General features: G+C 44.9%; 1 non-coding gene across 1 annotated transcript; it reads left to right on the top strand.

Annotated features, from left to right (window-relative positions):
- Positions 1 to 2,814: 2,814 nt before the first annotated feature.
- Positions 2,815 to 2,885, top strand: trnae-uuc (transfer RNA glutamic acid (anticodon UUC)). The gene has a single exon. It is a non-coding gene; the product is annotated as a tRNA-Glu (tRNA).
- The last annotated feature ends 20,187 nt before the right edge of the window (positions 2,886 to 23,072 follow it).

The following is a 23,072-nucleotide window of genomic DNA, read 5'->3' as shown; positions in this document are numbered from 1 at the left end:
CAGGACCAGGAGCTGCCAGCGAAGCAGGGGACACCATGGAGCTTATGGCATCAAATAACACTTTGGGATTTTTCTTATGTGATGTTATCAAAGCAGAAACGTATTTGGATCTTGCCTCCTTAATGGTTTCATTTAAGGAGGACATTAAGTCCCTGAGGTGCAGTCTGTGGACCTCGAGGTTCATGGATTTCCAGAGGCGCTCAGTTTTCCGACACAGTCTTTTTTGGCTCAAGATGTTGTCCTTTAACCAGGGAGACGACTGCTTTCTGGAGACATGGCTAGATTTTAGTGGAGCCACTCGGTCCATAATGGAGCCACAGAGTGAGTTGAAACAGCACATAAAACCATCAGCATCAGAGCAGTGGGTCAGATCACGAGTGTCAAACAGGACCCAGAATCTCTCAGCTGTGGTTCAGTGATGATCCTCCTTTCTACCTCTGTAGAGGGAGGCTGGGGTTCAGGTGGAATAATCAGTTCAAAAAACACACAACTGTGGTCACTCAGATGGACATCCTCCACACACACACTTCCAACATGGAGGCCTAGAGAGAAGACCAGGGCTGTGTTCGAAACCGCATACTTACCTACTAGTCATACTAACTTATTGAGAATGCAGTGCGTTCACACTGGCAGTATGCGATTTTGAGTAGGCGAGAAGTTCCTGGATGCATACTGCATTCGGTAGAAATATTGAGTAGACATCGTGAGTTCACTACTCATACTGAAATTACCCAAGATGCAACGCGACGGACATTTGAATAAACTTTATTCAGTTCACAATGATTGTTTCTTAAGGATGTACATTTAGCAAGCTGAGTATGGTTTTAGATATATTTTTCCCTCCAATTTTTGTGCTCGTAGGTATGTTATGTTACGAGATTTCTGATTGGATTTACATTGATTAAAAATATATATATAAAAAAACACATCTGACAACAAGTCCATGCTGAAAGCGACCATGATGTACCGAAGACGGCGAGCCGATCTTCGTTGAAGAGCCGAAAACACTCTCCGTCGGTAAAGCATCATGATTGGCGTCATAACTGGTCCGTTAACGGGACACCGGTCCAAACGGCGATGTTAAGCCAGATATATTGCTGAAAGGTTGGCTTCTTGTTTTCAAAGTAAAAGCTCAGATTTATCACTGAGGTTTTTTTTTGCATGAGAAAGGGAAGGGGTGGTTTATTTTGGTGAAAATAACCGGGAGTGCGTTGCTCACTGCGGCTGGCTTGAATTTCGCCGAATTCGTCCGAACAAAATCATAAACAGCTGATATTCGGACAAAAAAACGACACACTCGGGCTCTAAACCACCACTTTGTCACCTAATTTACAAAAAAATCTGGATGAAGTTCTACATTTGAAGAGTTTAGAGCTAAAGTGAAATCAGCTTTAGCAGGTCGATTTCTGCTCAAGGAGAAGTGCAATGCATTGTGGGTTATTATGTAGTATGCTGTAGTGTAAACGCTTTGCATACTGTCTGATGGACTGAGTATGCAGGATGCAGGATGGATAGTATGAGAATGGAAGGATGTAGTAGGCAGTATGCGGTTTTGAACACAGCCCAGGTCTAGAGTGTGACCTTTGCTGTGGGCGGGGCCTGACCCCTGCTGCTGGAAATTGAAAGATTCAGTCAGAGGTCAGAGGTCAACTGCTGGGTTACATGAACCATCATCACTGTGCAGATTGAAATCTCCAAGGACCAAAACTTTTCCAGTTTTAAGATGGATGATAAAAAGTCACTGAAGTCATTTAGGAAGGCACCAGCAGGACCAGGAGGGCGATAGACCAGGAAACAGTGGAATGTGTTAGAGGAGCCAATTTTGATCATTTGGGACTCAAAGGAAGTGTAGTGGTCAGTGTTTATCATTCTGCAGGTGTACCTGTCCCGGTACACAGCAGCAAGACCACCTCCACGGCGACCGGGGCGGGGCCAGCCGAGGGCTGAGCGTCCAGCAGGACACAGCTCCTTCAGGTGGAGGAACTCCCCGTCTCTCTGCCAGGTCTCCGTGAGGAACAGGAAGTCCAGGTTTTCACTGGTAAACAGTTCGTTCAGTGAGAAGGCTTTGTTTGTAATAGAGCGAGCGTTCAGGAGACCAATACGACTACCTGGTGACGTCACCGCGCTCGCGTCAGCTGTGTCCAATGGGATTGGCCGCAGCCACCTCCCGCGATACGAAGAATAAGAAGAAGATAAGGGTGAGCAGGAAAGAATGCTATCATGAAATGAAATGAGTGTTTGCCTTGTGTTTAGAGGGATTGTCTCAGCTGGCTCACCATGACTTTTATTCATGGATTTTATTGGAAGGTACTTTATGTGTTGTTGTATTTCTTCTAACTTTGATTTCTAAACATTTGCTGTTGCTCATCTTTTTCCCAAAGCTTTGACTATTTGACAGATCGTCTTTTCGTTTATTTGGCAAATTCAGATTTATTTGTGGTGGAACTGATATTTGTGAATTTTTTTCCCACCAACATGTTATTTTGTTCTTGTTCAGCTTGAGTGATTGTCAGGTTCGAGCCCAGCTGCGACCCTGAGAAAGGTGGACAAGAGAACACACCAGCAGAAGGAACCAGGCAGAGACAGATCTCAGTTTTACTGGCAAGGGGAGAGACAGCAGCTCCATCAGGGCAGCTTCCTTCAACTCCAAAGAGCTGCTCGTCCCCGAGCTTCTTTTTTAGGATATTAGTGGGCGGTTACGGTCTGATAATACAATCTGGTTACACAGGCTGGCAGGAATTTTAAACTATATGCACAATAGGGCATTGGCATTTTTCCAACTGTGATTTATTCAAGTACCTCAGAAAAGCACAGTCCCATATGGTCTAGTGGTGAGGATTCCTGGTTTTCACCCAGGTGGCCGGGTTCGACTCCCGGTATGGGAATGTTTTGGGGTACCGGTGGCCTCGAGGTGTGACGAATGTACGTATTATCGATACCTACAGTTCCTGAGAGCACTGGACACTTCTTCTAGAACACAGTTCGGCCTGGTTAAAAGCACAGAAGCTGTTTCCCCAAAGGTTTCATTCCAAAAAGAATATGGAAAAAACAGACCACTTCCTGAAGCGAGTTCAGGTCTGATGCATCCGAAACCTTTTAAAGCGATACTTCAACATTTTGGCAAATTGGCCCATTTAGGGCAATTCCTTAGTCATTTAGAACAGCCTACTTACTTCTTTTGTGAGGGCGAGCTGTTGTTTATTCAGCGGTGGGTCTGAGGAGAGCTTCATGGCGGACATAATGGAAGTGGACGGTACAGTTGCTTCCCTCGTCAAACTCATCAAATACACAATCCAACAACCCCAAAACACTCGGAGGGACACGTTATAATCTGCACATTCACTACGCTGTGGAACACCAACAAATAATATTGCAGCGTTACAACACTGAAGCAAATACTGGGAACTACTTTTTCTTATGAGATCACTACGCCCAGACGCCATGTTTAGTAAGTAGTTCCGTCTCAGCAATCTTCGCAAAAACCACTCAATCTCGTAATTTTGCATTAATATTTCACAGCGTAGTGAATGTGTGGATTATAACGTGTCCACCAAAGTGTTTTGGGGTTGTTGGATTGTGTATTTGATGAAGTTTGACGAGGGAAGCAACTGTACCGTCCACTTCCATTATGTCCGCCGTGAAGCTCTCCTCAGACCCACCGCTGAATAAACAACAGCTCGCCCTCACAAAAAAAGTAAGTATGCTGTTCTAAATGACGAGGGAATTGCCCTAAATGGGCCAATTTGCCAAAATGTTGAAGTATCGCTTTAAATTCTCATGTTCACGCCTCCAAATATATAACGTGCTTTATTCTTTCATTTAAATAAACAAACACATGAATCCTCTGTCAGCAACACGTCTCGATTTCTCATCAGGAAAATCCCCAACACTTTAAAACTCAGGTGACTTTTTCCAGGAGCTACAGAAATCAGTCCCCAGGTTCAGTAACATCCTAAAACTGCTTGATTCACGTTTGTCTTTCCTCAGACGCTTCAATTTTTTACCTTTCCATTTCATCAAGATCTAAGCGGATCATCATGGGCGTATTTTTTTTGTGCACCAGTGGCGATAAAGACAGAGGAACCAAAGACTGAGGTGATATATGACAGTCTCTTCAGTAGTCTGTTCAATAACAGTCTGGTTTGTGAGTTCTGAGGATGTCAGAGTCTTCAGCGTTGTTGGTATTGTTTAAACAGCAGTCCCCAAAGGCTTTCACACCACACCTTCTATAAGCAACATCATTTTTCCCATAAATTTCCCACGATGGGATGGTTTATTGATGAGGGAAGGAAAGAAGAGCTGGTGGAAGTGAAGAATTTTTAAAGTAAAACTTAATGCTGACAGATAATATAGTTCTCATATCTTTGAGTTTTTTGATTCTGTTATTGATTGATGTTATGTTGGTGGCTTAAAGTGTGGTGTGTGATCAGTGGGGGAGAAAAGTGACCTTCAAAATATTGTTTGGCTTTAAATCTAATAGTATGATGGCACTGGTTGGGTTGAATAATGACCTGTTGTTTAAGCTTGTATAAAAAAAATGGTTGCCTTCATGTATGACGGTTCATGTATAAATGCAACAGTGCGGTTTTTGACTGTCGCTCACGTACGTTTCTACATCTCTGAAGAATTTGTGCTCCTCCTTACAGTTACAACACAATAGCAACAGCGGCAGGGTGCATTGTTATCAGAACGTGCTTATTAAAAATGAATGTGGAGTGATGTCCCTGACTGGGGAGCAAACAAGGCGAGAGGTTTACTTTTCAATTTAAAAGATGAAGCGGCACCAGGGATGAGAAGGAACAGCCTCCCAGCCTCCCCGAGCTGATAAAAGAATTGATTTGGAACACGCGAAGCAACATTTGGGACCAGTTCTGGCTGATTAAACTGAGAGCTGCACAACTGATTCAAATGAGTAATTCATCAGAACCGTCAGACACAGCGTTTGGTGGGATGAATGACAACCTCCACTTTCTCTGTCAATCACGCCGTGAGAAAGACTTCACCGCCTGCTTCTTCGCTCCAGTCCGGCAGAATTTCGAGGAAACGACAGAGAGAGAGAGAGAGAGAGAGAGAGAGAGAGAGAGAGAGAGAGAGAGAGAGATCAGTGCTCCTTAAGTGTTTTCACACCCTAAGTATCATGCCATCTGCTATGCTAATGCAACCTTCACATTTACAAGAATAAGTGGGAGACGAGCGCAGATGTTTAATTCAAGCCAAACTAATGACTGCAAATGAGGCTAAACTCGGGAAGAAAACATTAACCTGTTTGCGACATCAGAATCAGGAAGGAGCAGATGCTGGGGACTGGATGAGGGCTGTGTTACTGTTCCGTCTTTGTTTTCGCTCTCCGGATGCAGTCCTGACCTCCTTTCGCCATCCGACTGAAACGCCCGTCAGTCTGTCCTCCCTGCTGGCCCATGGATCTGGAACCTTCGTGGCTAAAGCCTCGTTTACGTGGGAACATTTCAAAGGAAAACATGACTTTTTTTTGTTTTGCTTGTTTCAAGAGAGTTTTACATTTAGGCAGCAACATTTTGTAAAGGATGTCAGTTTCCATGGAAACGACAGAAAATGAAAACAGTTGTTTTCATCAAGAGCCACTAGATTGTCTGTGTGGTTCAGGTCTTTACATGATCCCCGTACAGATTCCCAGAACCACACTGGTCTGAAGTGGAACTGCTGTCTGCGACCTTGCAGTATGGGAGTTTTTCCTTTTCGTCGTCGCTCTGCTCGCTCATGTGGAAAATCTGGATTTTTCTCTGTAAAAGTGTTTAGAATACAGCTGAATACCACTGTGGATCCCGAACGGAGCTCCTGCTTCCCCAGTACGAACGAGACGGGCTGGACACAGATAGAAATCCCCACAAGAGGACGAGTATCAAGTCTTCTTTCTTCCTCTTGTGATAAATGGGGAGATTTAATCTAGAAGTCCAAACTTCTCCATCTTATTGGAAAGATTGATGAGCTTCAAAATGACGTCCTACACCAGCAGTAGATCATGATTTGCCTCAAGTACTCAAAATTTTTCATTACTTGAAACCTTTCTTGGATGGAAATGCAGCATCAAAACTAAATTCTGCGTCCATCGTTCAGTTCATTCATTGGCTTCAGTCGAATCAGTTTTTTAAGCTGATGTTTTCATGAAAGCGAACTGCACTCATCAAATATGCTCGGTTAACCTTGTCCGTTTTATTTCATGCGTCTCATAACAAATTTGACATTTCAGAATAATATTGATTAATACTACTGATTAGGTGAATAAAGCAAACCAATGACAAACTTGGTTTTCTCACTAAAGATATTGTTCCCTGCGCCGGGGTCCTTTTCCCAAAACTTCTCAAAAATAATGTGGCGTAGTCGAGGTAGACTTTTCAATAAAACCGTGTTTATTTCATCGCTCCAATAATCCCAGCAATGAACAAAAAATACTTTCCGAGTTGAAAAATGAAACAAAATAAAGTATTTATGGAGTCAGTTGAGGTTTTGTCTTTATGAGCTCCTCCAGCTGCTTCCTCCAGATGAAACAACGCCGCCGAGATGGTCAGCGTTGAGGCCTCAGTATACTCCCCCGTCGCCGCCACGGCGTTCCTACGCCGGCAACCCTACGCCGCTACTGAACATATCTTGCTCCTGCGTCAAGGGAACGCCCTCCTCTGCCAAGTCGCTACCAGTCACAACAACAATGCGGCTTCCGTAGCTCCGGCTTTACCTAGACATAGATCTATAGACATAGATTTCTAGACGTACATATCTAGACACGCGTGCATTTACCAAACATATATCTGCATATATGACATATCTGGCGACACCGGGCTGTGGTGGAGGAGAGGCTGAGCGGACCAGGATGAAATATTGGTGAAACTAATGAGGTTTTGGACGATTAAAGCCGTTTGAGGAGCGGCTATACATGTAGCCCCGTCTGCTAACAGTGCTAACACCGCTAACAGCATCGGGATGTGCGCCGCTCAATTTTGGATCTAAATTTCTCCTGAAGCACTGTTCGGACCAGAAAAGCATTCCGGGTGAGTTCTACTTTATTCTATAAACAACGCGAAAGCGGACCAATCACAGCCCTCGACGTTCACGTCATCACGCGTCGAAACGACGCGAAGTCACAATTTTCGGGAGGCGCACGTCAAGCCCCGACGTCTACGTCGTAGGACCGACGTAGCGGCGACGGGGGAGTATACTGAGGCCTTTACAGTCAGACACTGCGACTCTGGCTTCCACGCTGTCTCACACACTCCAACAACACTGCCAGACTCTCACAAAGACCAACCCAGACGAGCCAAAAGGGCTCCCTTATATTTGATAAGCCCCTCCTACTGCACTGTAAGAAAACTACCCCCTATCTACTCAATAACATTAAGGCAACATATTACAAGCAATATTATTAATTAAATTCAACTATGTTTGATATTGAGTAAATTTAAGTGAAATAAGGCGTGTTACAATTACTCATTTAAAATGAGTAAATTCTGATTCAAAACAAAAGTGAATTAATTGATAACTGAACTAAAATATTAATTTGAATTGAAATAAACTGAAACTTAGAAATGATTTAGTAGTATTTATAAAAATTAATTTAATTCTACACTTCAATGATATACAGTTTAATAATAATCATCTAAATTAATCAATGCATTGATTTGAATTTATTTAATTACATCAATTAAATCTTATTTTTAATTAATCACAAATTCAACCATTAATGTAGAAGTCTTGACTTTATTTTAAATGCCGCCAGCATCCTAAACTTGAAACAGTACGATGCTTGACCACAGTATAGTGCAAATGACGCAACCCAACATTAGAATACCGAAGCTGACACATCCTTGGTTTTATGTCCATTATTTTTTAAAAGGCAGTAGTTAAATGATGAGTAAAATAAATATACAGAAATCACACAATGAAATGAAAGTGTAATAAAGTGCAGGGAGACCATATCAATAATAAAAATCAAGAAAATAAAACACTCCACATTAAGCAAAACGTATGAACACACTACCTTTTTCTTCCATGCAGGTATCGTCAGTCAATGTAATCTGTAGATATTGACAAATGCAGCATGTAAAAAAAAGCTGAAAAATAGGGGGGGGGGGGGGGGGGGGGGGGGGGGGGGGGTCCTGAATCAAACTGTAGGGTAACACCATAACAATGTGTACTTCAGAGCACAAGTCTGATCCCAAACTGTGTTAAAAGTTTTGAACCTGCTATACTTACAGGATAGGTTGGGTTTAAACAGTTTTCACGTTGTTTATAGAATGAAGTACAACAATCTCATCACCCAGAAGGCTTTTCTGATCCCAACAGTGCTTCAGGAGAAAGTTAGATCCAAAATCAAGCGGCGCACATCCCTATACTGTTAGCAGACGGGGCATGTGTATATCCGCTCCTAAAACGGCTTTAATCGTCCAAAAACTCATTAGTTTCACCAATATTTCATCACGGTCCGCTCAGCCTCTCCTCCACCACAGCCCGGCGTCGCCAGATATGTCATATATGCAGATATATGTTCGATTTGAACGTACTACTTGGTGTCCACGCGTATCTAGACACCTACATCTACATAGCAGGGATCAGAAACATGCGTTTGGATCGGCAGTCAAAAAAACACACACACAACAACAACACTGCAGCTGCCATAGCTCCTGCTTATGTCACACCACCGCCGAGACATATAGACATAGGTATCCAGATGTGTCTAGATACGTGAGCTCGGAGTTCTCATGTCCTGCAAGATGAAATTGGATTTAATGTTATAATATACAACTGTCCAAAAAAAATGGAGTTGGTATGTCACATCATTTGATGATAAACAATCGTTGTGCAAGCCATATTATTTGGTGGATAACCAAATAAAGCACATTTTCAAGTTGAAGTTTATTGAGAACTTTTACTCACTGTTGCAGGATAACTTCGGGACTTTTGAACCTGGGCTGTATTTCGAGCTGTGACTGAAACAGCCGTCCAACGCCACTGTCCGCCCTCTGCTGAAAATTCAAATAGTTGCCGTTAATTATGAAAGAATGTCCATAGTTCCAAAAACTGTGTTTGGGACAACGAGAGTTCAGTCAGTAAATTAACTGTCTCCAAAGCATACACTGAGAATACTGTAATAGCGTGCACTATGTGCTGCTCTGCACCACACACTCTCTCTAAATAAGCATGACAGATATGGGCTCCAGCTGCACAAATGAAATGTTAAAATGATTAAAAAAAAATGATTTCAGTTCTTTTCATAACACATTTACTAAAAACAACGACAATGCAGAGAGCAGCTCACCTGGCTGGTCAGCGTGCTGATATGGAGGAGGTAAGCTAACTGAAGCACAGCCAAACAAAATGAAAAGGAAAAGCTTAAAAGAAAAGAAAGACAAGACAACCTGTACCTTCAGCTTCATCTCTCAACATTTCACTCGGTGAAAGTTATTTACACAATTTTAATGTATTAACAAAAACCTATTAAAGAAGCACAGGAAAGGTAACCGCAGAAAACTGGAACCGATCTGCAACCTACACATTATTTTGATACTTTTTACAGGAGAAAATAATGCACATTTCTACAACTTAGTGAATAATTGTCATATTGCAGAGAAATATGGAAAAAGCTGGAGACTTACAGTGCAAGCCTTCAAGTGTCTTGTAGGCGGGCAGCATTCAAAAGACAACTTCCTGCTTCAACAGGAAGTGGTTCTCAATTAAAAACTGTTTAAAAACTTTAAGTTGGATTCATTGATTTATCTCTGTGTTTGGAATCACAAACAGAATGCTTGTTTTTTGTCTAACTAAAATAAGTAGATATTTCTCCTAACATTTTTATGTTTTTTTTAATCAAATGATTGCGACAAAAGCAAGAACATAATATTGAATATCATTTACCTATTAAATTGATTATAATTTACATGGCCATAGATTCATTTATTACAGTGTGGGCATAGCTAATCACAAAGTAATTTAAAATAAAAGGCATACTTGTGCTCATTAAACAAACAGCAAATCACATTAAACACCAGTGAAATAGAAATAAAAACCCACTCATTAATATAATACATCCCCCAGCTCAAAACGCACCATTAAAATAAAAAAAACAAATAACTGCTTGAAGGTGTGTGTGTGTGTGTGTGTGTGTGTGTGTGTGTGTGTGTGTGTGTGTGTGTGTGTGTGTGTGTGTGTGTGTGTGTGTGTGTCACCTGTAGTCAGGGGTGAAAGTAAGATAAGATTCTTGCAGGAACTGTGCAACTCAAAAAAATGTTTTAGTTTGTGCGCAAAGCGTGCGAGCGTCGTACATAACAGATATTGATAAAGCCTGCTTTTTTTGACATCCTTGAAAGCATAATGTTTTTTTTTAACTGCTTTAATTTTACTTTGAATGTGTAAATATAATACACATTGTGATGGCGGCCTCTTCATGATGGAGGCAACAACTGACGAAAACTGCTACCCTGTTGCTCAAGACTTTTGTTGTTGTAACAACAATTATTTACTGGGAGCATGTTGCTCACACCAAACAATGTCCGCACAGAGGCCCGGTCACTCTCACACCGACCCGTCTCACTGTTGGTCCAACATAACGTAAACGAAACTTAACATAAAAAGACCGGAAAAACGGCATCAACACATAGAAAAACAATAACTTAACACACCTACAACAAAACGAAGTACATTTTAACACATTTTAACACAAAATACATCTTGAAACGGCCCGAACAATTCCCTCCCATGATGCTTTGCTGCACCAAACAGTATGGCGGAGCCGCAACATATATATATATATATATATATATATATATATATATATATATATATATGTTGTTTTTAGTTAAATTTTTTTTCTTTGCATTTTTGACCTGTCCTGGTTGTCTCTTGAGACGGGGACGGGGGAGTGTCCTTACATTACCAAGGCAACCAGCCATCCAATGAAAAGAACGCATTGAGTTTACCTCACTTCCACGTGTGCTTGTTTGCGGAAGGAGTGATGCTGCTGCATGACAGAGAGACGACGCGTGAACCCTCACAATTTATTACTTGTGGATTTATGTTTTATTTTGCAAAAATGACGACCCTGTTGTCTGCAAAACTCACAACAGTGGACATTGGATTAACGTTACGCTACGGCGAGAGACTGCCGCTACAAGCTGCAACCTGTCACCGTAAGCGAGGACTCCAGGGCTCGTCAGGCACATTAACCTTGTTCAACACGTCACAGAAGATGTAGTGTGGAGATGAGTTTTATGTATTCTTCAATTTTACACTTATTTCGGTAAAATTTGCTTGGAAAAGAAAGGGCTTGCTTTATATGCATGAGGGAAAGTTGCTTTTCAGAGGCGTTCCGGGGCGTTCCAGTAATAGAGGCCAGTATATTTCTTACCGGCACGGCGTTCCGGTGCGTTCCGGCTTACTTTCACCTATGCCTGTAGTGAAAATGCATGAGAGCTGAGAGCATGTGAGGTATTTAGAGGAGTGTAGAGAACCAGGAAGTAGGGAAGAGTTTAGTATGTGGCCTGGAGAGAGAGAGAGAGAGAGAGAGAGAGAGTGAGTGTGTGTGTGTGTGTGTGTGTGTGTGTGTGTGAGAGAGAGAGAGAGAGAGAGAGCCCTGCTGGGATTGCTTGGCAGAGACTGTTTAGATTTTTTTTTTTTTTTTTTTAAAGTGTGGATAAATTAAATGAATGATTCCTGGGGGGCCGAGCGACCAACCAGCAGGGGAACTTAATGGAGCCAGCCCCTGCTCAAGAACCACTGATTTATATGAAGAATCATTTTAAAAAAACCCAAAAAACAAAGCGATACTCTGAGGAAAATGAAACCTGAGCAAACGATTGTCACCAGTTGGATTTCAGCTGAACGCTGATGTCGTCACACGGCCGCCGCTGCCGTTTCTGTCCGTCTACATTCCCATGTGATGAAATGTTTCCAGCGGCCGAGCAGGACATGTGCAGCAGCAGCGCTTCAGAAAAACTGCATTTTCCTCCGTTTCCAAGCATTGTTGAAAAGTTCCACTTTGTGGGACGTTTAAAAAAAAAAAAAAAAGATGTCAACCAAGACGGAAATAAAAGAGCTATGGATCTTTCTGTATAGTCCCGGGAAGACTGTGGTAGGAAGTGAATTCCTGCAGTGTTTAGTCACTGAGAGAGAGGATAATGATGCTTCAGAGTCTGTCTGGCTTCCTGAGATCAGAACCGGGTTTCCACTCATAAAACTCTTTCCTCTCTGAAGCACTTACCGATGAGCGGAAACCTCGGTGCCATTTGAAGTTATTTGGTGTCTGTCGCCAACTCTGCTGTTCATCACCTCAGAAATATCCCGAAGCTGCGGCTGTTTCCCTCTCCGACAGACGGAGGACTGTAATAGTCCTGATGTGGAGCCGGCAGGACGGCTGCCGTGTTCCTCCTGTCCGATCTCTGAATGAATCAACCAGGGATCATTCAGAGCAACGACCAGAGCCACAAGGACAGGATGTATGTTTTCAAGTCTCTGTGGGGGTTCTTCTTGATCTGGATCAATTTCAAAATCAGTCTGCTTTGTGGTTTTCGGTGTGAGTCACATGACTCACAGGGCTGCTCTTTTTCAGTCAGTTTAGATCCCAGAGGAAAAGAAATGCTGTCATGTCATTTTAGAGTTGTCGATTGTTTTGGTGTTTTCATAGGTGGCTGATTGATTTATTGATTAACTTATGTGGCTAAAACACTGATCATCAATGGATGGATCAGAGGAGGCATCACCTTCTTGTAGTGTTTCATTTTTGAGAAGAAAATTCTCAATTAGATGGAGAAAAACTAATACTTTTATTGTAATAGAAAACTTCACAACTGAATTTACATTAATATTTAGTATTAGTGTGACGCGTGGGGCACGTATAACATTAAAAAACCCACAAAAATCAATTAACTAAAATGCCGACGACGCCACCTAGGTTAGAGAGCCTAGGACTCAGAACGCAGGTCCTGTTGGATCAGGGGCAGCAGGTTAAAAAAACACAATATCCGTAAAAAGAAAAAAAATATTTAATTTATTACTAAAAACCCAGTTTAAAATCCCGCCCAGTCCTCACCCTTCCTCTGTCCCCGGTTGCCTCGGCAGTCGGCTTCTCGTACGACACCGGGATTCTGCGAAGGAGATGAAATTGCGGCGTGACCACGTGTCCCAAAGGTCCAGGAAAGACCCTCTGGGCGCCACGCAGCAGCAGAATGAGTAGAGAGGGCACTGAAAGAGGGGTGCTTCGCAAACACACCCCTCTGCTTTCCAGCCCAGCTTCCCCTCTCTCGCGTCGCTCCTCTGCTCACTCGGCCTCGTCCCGGCCTTCGTCCTCGTCTCGGTGCCCGACCGTCCCGCCGGTCCCGCTCTCGACGCTCGGTCCGCCGCTGCTCGTTCTGCCGCTCGCCTTCCCCCGGCTGTCCCGTCCGTCCTGTCCGTCCTCCGTGCCCTGCTGTCCACGCTCGGTCCGCCGCTGCTCGTTCTGCCGCTCGCCTTCCCCCGGCCGTCCCGTCCGTCCTCCGTGCCCTGCTGTCCACGCTCGGTCCGCCGCTGCTCGTTCTGCCGCTCGCCTTCCCCCGTCCGTCCCGTCCGTCCTCCGTGCCCTGCTGTCCACGCTCGGTCCGCCGCTCCTCGTTCTGCCGCTCGCCTTCCCCCGGCTGTCCCGTCCGTCCTGTCCGTCCTCCGTGCCCTGCTGTCCACGCTCGGTCCGCCGCTGCTCGTTCTGCCGCTCGCCTTCCCCCGTCCGTCCCGTCCGTCCTCCGTGCCCTGCTGTCCACGCTCGGTCCGCCGCTCCTCGTTCTGCCGCTCGCCTTCCCCCGGCTGTCCCGTCCGTCCTCCGTGCCCTGCTGTCCACGCTCGGTCCGCCGCTCCTCGTTCTGCCGCTCGCCTTCCCCCGGCCGTCCCGTCCGTCCTCCGTGCCCTGCTGTCCACGCTCGGTCCGCCGCTGCTCGTTCTGCCGCTCGCCTTCCCCCGTCCGTCCCGTCCGTCCTCCGTGCCCTGCTGTCCACGCTCGGTCCGCCGCTCCTCGTTCTGCCGCTCGCCTTCCCCCGGCTGTCCCGTCCGTCCTCCGTGCCCTGCTGTCCACGCTCGGTCCGCCGCTCCTCGTTCTGCCGCTCGCCTTCCCCCGGCCGTCCCGTCCGTCCTCCGTGCCCTGCTGTCCACGCTCGGTCCGCCGCTGCTCGTTCTGCCGCTCGCCTTCCCCCGTCCGTCCCGTCCGTCCTCCGTGCCCTGCTGTCCACGCTTGGTCCGCCGCTCCTCGTTCTGCCGCTCGCCTTCCCCCGTCCGTCCCGTCCGTCCTCCGTGCCCTGCTGTCCACGCTCGGTCCGCCGCTGCTCGTTGTCCCCTGCTTGTTCTCCGGCTGCCCAGCTGCTGCCAGTGGACTGATTGGCAGTGTCACTCTCCAGACCCAGCTGTTGATCAGTGTTGACTGTGGTGCGTTCAAGGATTGTTGGTAAAAGAAAAAGTGCATGCAAATAAAAACTTCACTAAAACCATAAATAGACCACACAATAAAACTTGCAAAAATCCACAAATAAAACATGCATCAAATAAAAACCAACCCTATCACATTAGGATTCTGTCAAGTGTTTCAGTCTAATCAGTTAATTGAATCAATGGTTCAAAGCCAAACAATGTCAATTATTCAATTATTAATCCATCAATACTGATAAAACAAGACTGAAACAAAGCAATCAGTGAAATATTCTGATCTGTCATCACAACTGATTCCATTCATTAAATGTCATGGGTATAACAGTAAGACTCAATATGGATCCCTGTGATTACATTTCCCCAATATTGACTTTTTTACAAATAAATATAAAAGTTATTATGTGCTTTTATCTTGCAATGACGTTCAGTTAAAGGAGCCGTTTGTTCAGTATTTTAAAATTCTTATTGATTCTGTACGGCATGACGGAGCACAGCATTTAAAATATTCAGTAAATCTGCTCATTTCTTTTTCTGGATTCCTTTTTATACTAAGCTTCCAAGTCAAAGGCGTCTCATAACCCTGAGAATACCGGGCTTCACTCCTGAATTTATTTGTGATCACAGGGCGCATCATCGTCTCAAAAAGCCTCACAGACAGCGTTTAATGCAGACGGATTTTCTTCATCTTCCTGCCGCATTTCAGCTTAAGACAAGGGCAAACTTCTTAGCGAAGTTAACCGTTTAAAATAGTCCTTTTTTAGGAGGGGGCTGTTTGTTTGCATCCACATCAGTGTGATCAGCTGCTGACAAGCTGTCTGTTGGGGCTTTCCAGCTGACTGGCGCTCTCTTGGCTCTCGGCTTTGAGAAGAAAATTGATGCGTCTGGGTTGTGGTTCGACAGCTGTTTTTTCTGCTGAGTGAGTCATAATTAATGCACTCAGCAGTTTCCTCGCCACCAGTTGGTGTAGCATGTTGATACTCCAAAATTAATCACAACATCCTCACCAAGTCTGTTGGAAATAAATGTTTCCCTGACTCCAGTTAGGTGCACAAATATTCCATCCTTTTTATTATAACGTTATTTTACGATTCCCAAGTCTCAAATTAGCCAAGCTTACCTGACTGCAAATGCAATTTATATGTTAATCAACTCTTAATTATGCTGAAAAATGTATGTGAGCTTACATTAAACAGCTAACGTATATCACTAACAACAACTGAAGCATTTGCTGGCAGAAGAACTGAGTTATTCAAGTATTTTTCTCAGAGAAGCAAATTTTTATCAGTTTCATGAAGTAATACAACTTTTGAGAAGTATTAACAGACATCAGGCTAAAGTGTTTGCTTGACTCTAGAGACACTGATACCAGTATAATTTAATTATTTTCATAAAAGCACCCCGATGCAACCTGGAGAGGGTCAGCAACACCGAAACTGAGCACCAGCGATGTCTGCAGTCTGAATATTCTTGAACTTTAAAAAGAATGACAAAAAGAAGACAGACTGTCAGTTCTGTTCTGCCAAAGTGGAGGAGGAAGACGGTTCGTCAGCAGTAGCATTAGCCTGATGCAGCTCAGTCACTGCTCAATGCTACATGCTAAACATGGTTAAAGTCTGTTTCCACACAGAGAGTGAGCGGAGGTGCTTCACAGCAGTGCACAGCCTCCACCTGTCGGTTCGTATTGAAACTGTTAGATGCATGTAAAAGTGACCTGCAGATTCTTACAGCCGAGCGTCTTCTCCATAATTCAATGTGCTTTGTTTTATGCCGTTTGCAGCAGAGCTTCACCATCTTTATGTTCCACCGCCGCCGTCTGTGTGTTCATATTCATCCCATCATGGAGATTAGATTCCTATAAAAGCCCTGTCTTTTCAAATGATTCCCACTGAGTGAGGATCATGACATGTTTGCAGCGTACGAAGCATTAAGGCTCAGAATCATTCACTGCACGTAACTCTGCCTTTAACAGCAGAGGTTACTTCTCCTCTGGAAGACATGACTCCATTAAGTCAAGCGGAAAGGCTGCAGCATGCGATCCATGATCTATGTATAGCTTAGAAAACAAGACGGCTGCTCTCACCTCCATCCGTCATGCATGTTTACCGGCTGAAAGAAGCCAAGCCGTCCATGTGAGCGTTGTGCTCTGATCCCGCCTCTCCTGACTGGCACTGCGTCCGTCCTGATAAAACAAAGCTGCTTTGTTTTGCTTCCTGATCAGAGCGGAGTACATCTCCCTCCTTTCATCAGCGTGATGGGAGCCTCTGATAGCTGCTATCTTTCTCAAGAGGTGGATGGAGCTGCTGCCATAGTGATAACCTTAAGCAGAGCTGCGTCTCTGATGCCTGAGCTCCAGCCAGGTCCGTATCACGACGGCGAGCCAGCCCAACCGCAACACTCCCGACTCCTTTCAGCCAGTGGGGTTTATTATTGTTTCCTGTCGCCTCCTGTTTCCCTCTCCTCCTGTTTCCTCTTAATTCAATCACTCCTTTGTCTTATCTGCCTCTTCAATGCCGTCTGTGGATAATCTGATTATGAAGGAGTGCTGGCAATTAAAACACTGACATGAGGGAGATCTCTGCTCTGTGCTGGCTGCCTTAATGAGAGGCAGTGCTGCCACTCGCATGCAGCTAAAGTCCACCGAGACGACGCTCTGGAGCTAAAGGGGTGGAAACCTCCTGAACCGCACCACAGGGGTTCTCAACCTGAGGTCCAGGGTTCCTCTGGGGTGGAACCAGAGGCCAACCCGGGGGTTAAAATTAGCAAAGAAAACAAAGTCATTTAGCAGAAGAATCCAGAGCAGGATGTGGAAAACAGAAACTCACAATGCAGCAAAGGTTTTGTGTTTTCACTTGAGGACGTTGTTGTGTAAACAGGGCTTCAGATCGTGTGTGTGTGTGTGTGTTGCTCGTTCAGTAACACATGCTCAGCACGCCTATTTAATCAGCGCTGCACTGTTGACATGTTGTTTTTCCTGCATGTTCATCACCACACGACCCGATGTTGTGGTGGATTGAAACATCTGTAAGTGAGCCGGGATGCTCATCTGTCTGGCGCTGTGTTTTCCTCGGACTGACTCATTGTCTGATTGCCGCTCTCTGCCACAGCCCACTCATTTGCTTCCATAATAATAAGTGATTGTAGTAATTTCCAAACAGACGACTTTGTCTGATGCCGATACTCCTTACCCTGCCATCTTGCTTATTAATTTGGAGCAATAAAGCCGCGCCATGCTGCCCGGTGGATTAGCTGCTGGGCTAACAATGGGTTGAAGGACGAAGTCCAAAACGTGGTGGCGCTCATAAAGACTGAGAGCAGCTCTGGGGATCAGTGTGTGAGTGGTTTGCCTGTCAAACTGAATAGACTACCATATGCAGGAGCACTTTGTTGCCATCCAGGCTGTAAACAACAGATTTGAAAGTCCTTCTTCCAAGCTGTATGGGTTTGCAGAAGGATTCTGGGGACAGCAGTCGTCTTTCTGTGTTAGGAGAAATCTCTGTAAGGCTGAGCTCAGCGTTCAGAACAGAGGTGGGTCCAGGTTTCTCTTTGGAAATGGGGGGGGGGGGCTGCGTCTATCTGCACACTGTCTGATGCAGACTGTAGCTGCAGGACCGAGCTCACTGTGTGCTGATAGATGCTCCAGTTCGCTGTTCATCAGTGTGTCAGTCGTACTTTAAGCATGTTTAGCATGTAGCATTGCCGGAGTGTGAGCCTCAGAACTCTGTGGCCTGAAGCAGCTCTGAGGAAAATCCTCCAGGATCCACTCTGCTGGTTCAAACATGTCTGGTTCTGTCTTTCTCCTCCTCTTGATATGTTGGCAGAACATAATTTTCAGTCTGGTTTATTTTTGTCATTCTCATTAATATAAAAAAATGCCCAAAGCATTGTCCAAGCAGCATGAGTTCTATTAACCCTGCATAGCAGACGGGCCTGATTCAGGTCCTAAATCCTGCAGATCCCATCTTGCAGCGCTCCACAGACCAATGGTTTCACTCTGTTAAAATGTCACCGGCCCAATCAGGGGAAAGAATCGGGAGCTGCAGGAGGAGCGGACGTGACGAAAGACGTGACGACAGAGGGAAGCTCGAAAAAGTTTGAAAACAATGGCGGCATGCGGAGCGATCTCTGTGGACACGGCAACATCTGCAGTTTTATAAGAAAGCGACTCAGTTTCTTCTTTGAAAGAGGAGCACAGAACATCACTTCAAGTCTTTTTGTCAGGAAACGACGTCTGCTGCTTCTCAGCAGCGCAGAGCGCCGTCACACCGTGGCTTGATGTGGATTGGTCTGTGGTCAGTGTGTCGCGTGTCAATCAGAACGGTCGTCCAATCGTCTTCTTCTTTGGTTCGAACTAAATCATCCAATCTCCAGCTACGGATAGTTTTGAAGGTCCCGCCTCTGAAATCAAATCGGAAGAGCGGCTACCCAGACGGACTAGTGAAATATTTCCGTGGCGGACATGAAACTGTCCATCTGGCGTGTCAGGTTAGAGTTCTATTCCTACTTTAGGAAATTAGGCTTTGGAAATTGAGAAAATGCTACAATACACAGTTTTAACTCGGCCTAATTTCACCATAGCCTTTTTTTTTCTGGCACACACAGGGAGAACATGTAAACTCCACATAGAAAGGCCCAGCTGGTATCCTTGCTGTGAGGCGAGAGTGCCAGCCACTGCACCAGGTTTGGACAAAGATACAGTCAACCACAAACCTAAAAAGACAAATCCCAGATTGGTCCCTCTGACCAGTGGTTCGTTATGGAGGCTCCTGCTTCGGTGTGTTGCTGACGGCAGGTTTATCCACCAGCATGTGGCTTCGAGCGATATTTGTGCAAATAAAGACTTGAACATGCAGCGTGCAGAAGCAGAGGCAATTTAGGGGGTTCTCCAAAGAACTAAGATTCGATTCAGGGATATGCACCTAAATGGTCATGAAAATGTATTAGGGCCTCTAAAAAACCCACAAATGCATAAGAATGCGGCTGTCAGTCCAAATATCTATCGTGGAGGAATTCCATCTGTCTGTTGGATTAGCCCGTTATGCAGAGGCCTGTAATGAATATCTTTTTTTCCCTCTGCCCACTCGTCATTTGTTTCGTGCCCACAAATGGATTTTTGCTCCTGCCCATCAGAAACTGTTTTTCACAGCTGATATTTACTCATCCGGCACGGCTGGCGTGTACGTCCGTGTCCCTGTTTGTGATATTTGCTCATTTGGCCTGCTGGTCCCTTCATATTCATGCACGACTGGCATTGCGTTTGTGCGTGCACTCATGTGTGATATTTGCCAAGCGGTCATGCAGGTCCTTCGTGTGCGGCTGCCTCTTTTCCCGGGGCGCTGCAATCTCCGCACGTGCACACTTTGAGACATGATACCTTCCAGTACTGTAACGCACTATTTCCTGGCTCCGGATGCGGAAAGAACAGGGTTCAACAAACACCAGGGGCCACTGGAGACGGAGCCAGCTGACTGGCCTCAAGCTTCAAACCAGCTCTAAAAATATGGAATGGAATCCTGATTAATAAGTGTCCAGGTGAGCGATGGTGAACCCTGCTTGCTCTGAACCTGATCTGCCTGGGGTTGCACACAGACATTGATTTAAGGTTTAATCAATGTGGTGCTCTGGTTCCTGCATGGTTTCCTTCAGAGAAAGGCCGATTTGACCTGCAGAAATGTTGCGGTGAAGCCAGACAGAAGTGGACACACGAGTACGACCCACCAGAATGACCACAGTTTCTCAGGTCTTCTCTGAAGCCTCAGTAACCTGCTGAAATGAAAGATTCCAGTTTTTTTCTTCTTAGTTTACAAGACACTATATTTTTCAGTGAACACACAACAGTTTCGTTTCACTTTTGGTGTCAGTTTACATGACAACGGTGCTCTGAGCCGATGAAACAGCTACTTTTTGAAAACGGAACCAAGGAGCAACTTTTGAAAAGGCTTTCACTCCGTCTCCATGGAAACAGGACAAAATGCTGACAAACTTCTTGAAAGACTCTTTTACTCAATAGGTGATCAGCACATTTGCGGCTACATTTAGACCGATAGGAATGTTTTCCTCCAGTGTTGTGACTTCCAGTCCAAACTCTCATGGGGTTTGGAGCTTTTAGAGTTGACACTCATCCGTAACAGCAATGCAACTTGGCATTCCAAACCACAAACGGTGCATTTTCACTTGAAAATTAGAATCTTAATTGAGAACTACTGTTGTGTTTGACACCATGAGTGTTTCTTCCAGATAGGTGATGTTAACATTTGAACCGATACGGTACCAATACCCGGTACCTGGGAATCGGCACTGGTACTCAGTGGTACCAATTTTGGGAACTTTTGTGTTTGTGTGGTAATAAATGTAAATTTTTTGTTGGCTGCAGACGAGTCACTAATCGATGCTCGTCTGCTGACGACGTTAGCATGCTAACAGGACGGAGCTGTGTCCTCGTCATCTGTTCTTTGAAAATGCTGTGATTATAGCAGGAGGAGATCCCCTCCTTGCTTGCAGTAATCAACCAATCTCAGTAGGGGGAGCTGTCTATATAAGTAGCTCTTTCCCACTTGTGCAGACTCTACCGCTGTGAGTCTGGAGTAGATCCCGCCCCTGGGCTACCTCACTTCCTGTTGTGAGCCGTGCTTGTCTGTTGGGCTGCGTTTGAGGTGATTGCCCCTTTAGCTGTGTGTCAAGGTGCTGCTAGGTGGCTATCGTGAGGCCACAGACTCCCCATCTCTCCTACAGGGTGTGTAATTACATGCTTTAAAAAAAATCTTTTGTTGCATTAAAGATCTTTTTAGGGCCAGGAGCGGCTGACTAATCCTCAGTGGAACCTGCTGGCTGTTTTGCCCTTCCGGGTTGCTTCCTAGTCCAGTGTTGGCACATATAACTCCGCCTGGTCTGCGTCTGTTCATTATAGTCGGCCGTCTGCAGTTTGACGCACTTCAGTCAACTTGCTGACATCCTGAACAGAGTTGATTTTACGCTTGTGGAATGCCAAGGTGGAAGACACGGAGCAGCGATCAGTTTACTTTATTGTCTTTTTCTTTCTGATTTTCTGATCAATTGTATTCAAGACCGGTGTTGGTACATTTCTTTATTCCTTTGGTTATCTTTTTGATTTAATTTTGTTTTGTCTGGGTGTGGCAGTTTACATGTTTGCATTTATTTATGTTACTTGTGAGTTGTGGCTGCCCCCCCCCCCAACCCCACTCATGTTTTTGGATGCATGAATGTGAGGGAAAACCCTTTTTAAAGGAATACTCCACCCAAAAAACGATTTGGCCTCATTTTCTACTCACCCTCATACTGAGAAACACTCTGGAGCTCTGTTTTGATGTCTCAAATGCAGCTGGAGATTCTGGGGGATTTTCGTTGTCGACAAACAGGGACCGACAGGGCCCGAAAGAAAAAAACGGTCCATAAAGTCCACAAAACGTGCCCATTTTCCTTCATACTGCTCGTCCGCTGTAATCCAAGAGTCCTGAGCGGTAACGTCCATAATTAACAGAGTTGGGTATGTAACGACAAGTAACGAGCGTTACAAGTAGTTAAATTACTTTTGATGGGAACGAGTAGTGTAACGACACTACTCCTTCTAGATTGGTAGTTAAACTAGCGTTACAAATGAAACGCTACGATCGTTACTTTTACAATGACTGCAAATAGAGCAACCAAAATATTATTATTTAAGTATTTTTTATTACCACCAGTAGATGGACGGTGGCCATACGAGCAACTACTCGCTATCTCTTCCGGGTGCGGGCTGATGGAACCGTCAAAGTAAAATTGGTAGCCTTATATACATTTGTGCCCCACTGACAACACTGCACTCCCTCCTACTGTAAATGCCCCTTTTAAATGAATACTCCTAAGATTAGGGACCCACGCCCTTTCCCGATCATTGACAAAGTTAGACAAGCTCATAAATACGAGGGGGTACTCAAAAGAAGCGGGAATTAGGTCATAAAATACTAAAAATAATGAGTTTCGACTTCTGGCCGTAAAGCAAATCACACACACACATTCTGGGGATGTCCTATTCTCAAACCTTATGGGAGAATGTACATGATGCTGTCAGAAAAGTCCTATGTTTTGTTATTGAACTGACTGGTCTTTCATTCTATCTGGGGAATATGGATTTAAATTTACCCAAAGATGACCGATATCTTCTAAAAATCTTTATGGCCGCAGGTAAAAAGGCTGTAACAAGGCGGTGGCTCAGCACAGAGCCCCCAACATCAGCCAATGGATAATTATAGTAACAAATATCCAGAGTATGGAACGTATGACTTACAGTTGAAGACTTCAAAGGAATGAATATGATGCCCTGTGGCAAAAATGGGACCTATACCTCACAACTGGAGATGATAACCTGTCTTGTTCATAATTCATTTCTACTTATTTTATTCCACTGCTTGTCCAAAGTTATTGTCAGGGTCAGCGTGCCGTTAGACCCGAGTGCAGAAAGACAGAAGCAGGACTGATTATAGAACAGGTTTATTCAGTGCAGGAAAACCACGAGGGCTGCAGCCTGGCAGCAGCGCCACAGGTTAGCTCAAGGCGAGGTCGTGGCGCGGCGGTCGCGAGGTCGTGGCAAGACCATGGCAAGGTCGTGGCGTGGCGAGGTCCTGGCGAGACCGTGGCAAGGTCAAGGCGAGACCGTGGTCGTGGGGAGACAA

The sequence above is a fragment of the Salarias fasciatus genome, chromosome 2 (genome assembly GCF_902148845.1).
Source record: "Salarias fasciatus chromosome 2, fSalaFa1.1, whole genome shotgun sequence".
NCBI lineage: Eukaryota > Metazoa > Chordata > Actinopteri > Blenniiformes > Blenniidae > Salarias > Salarias fasciatus.
Note: the sequence above shows the minus strand (reverse complement) of the source record. Positions and strands in the feature narration are given on the sequence as shown.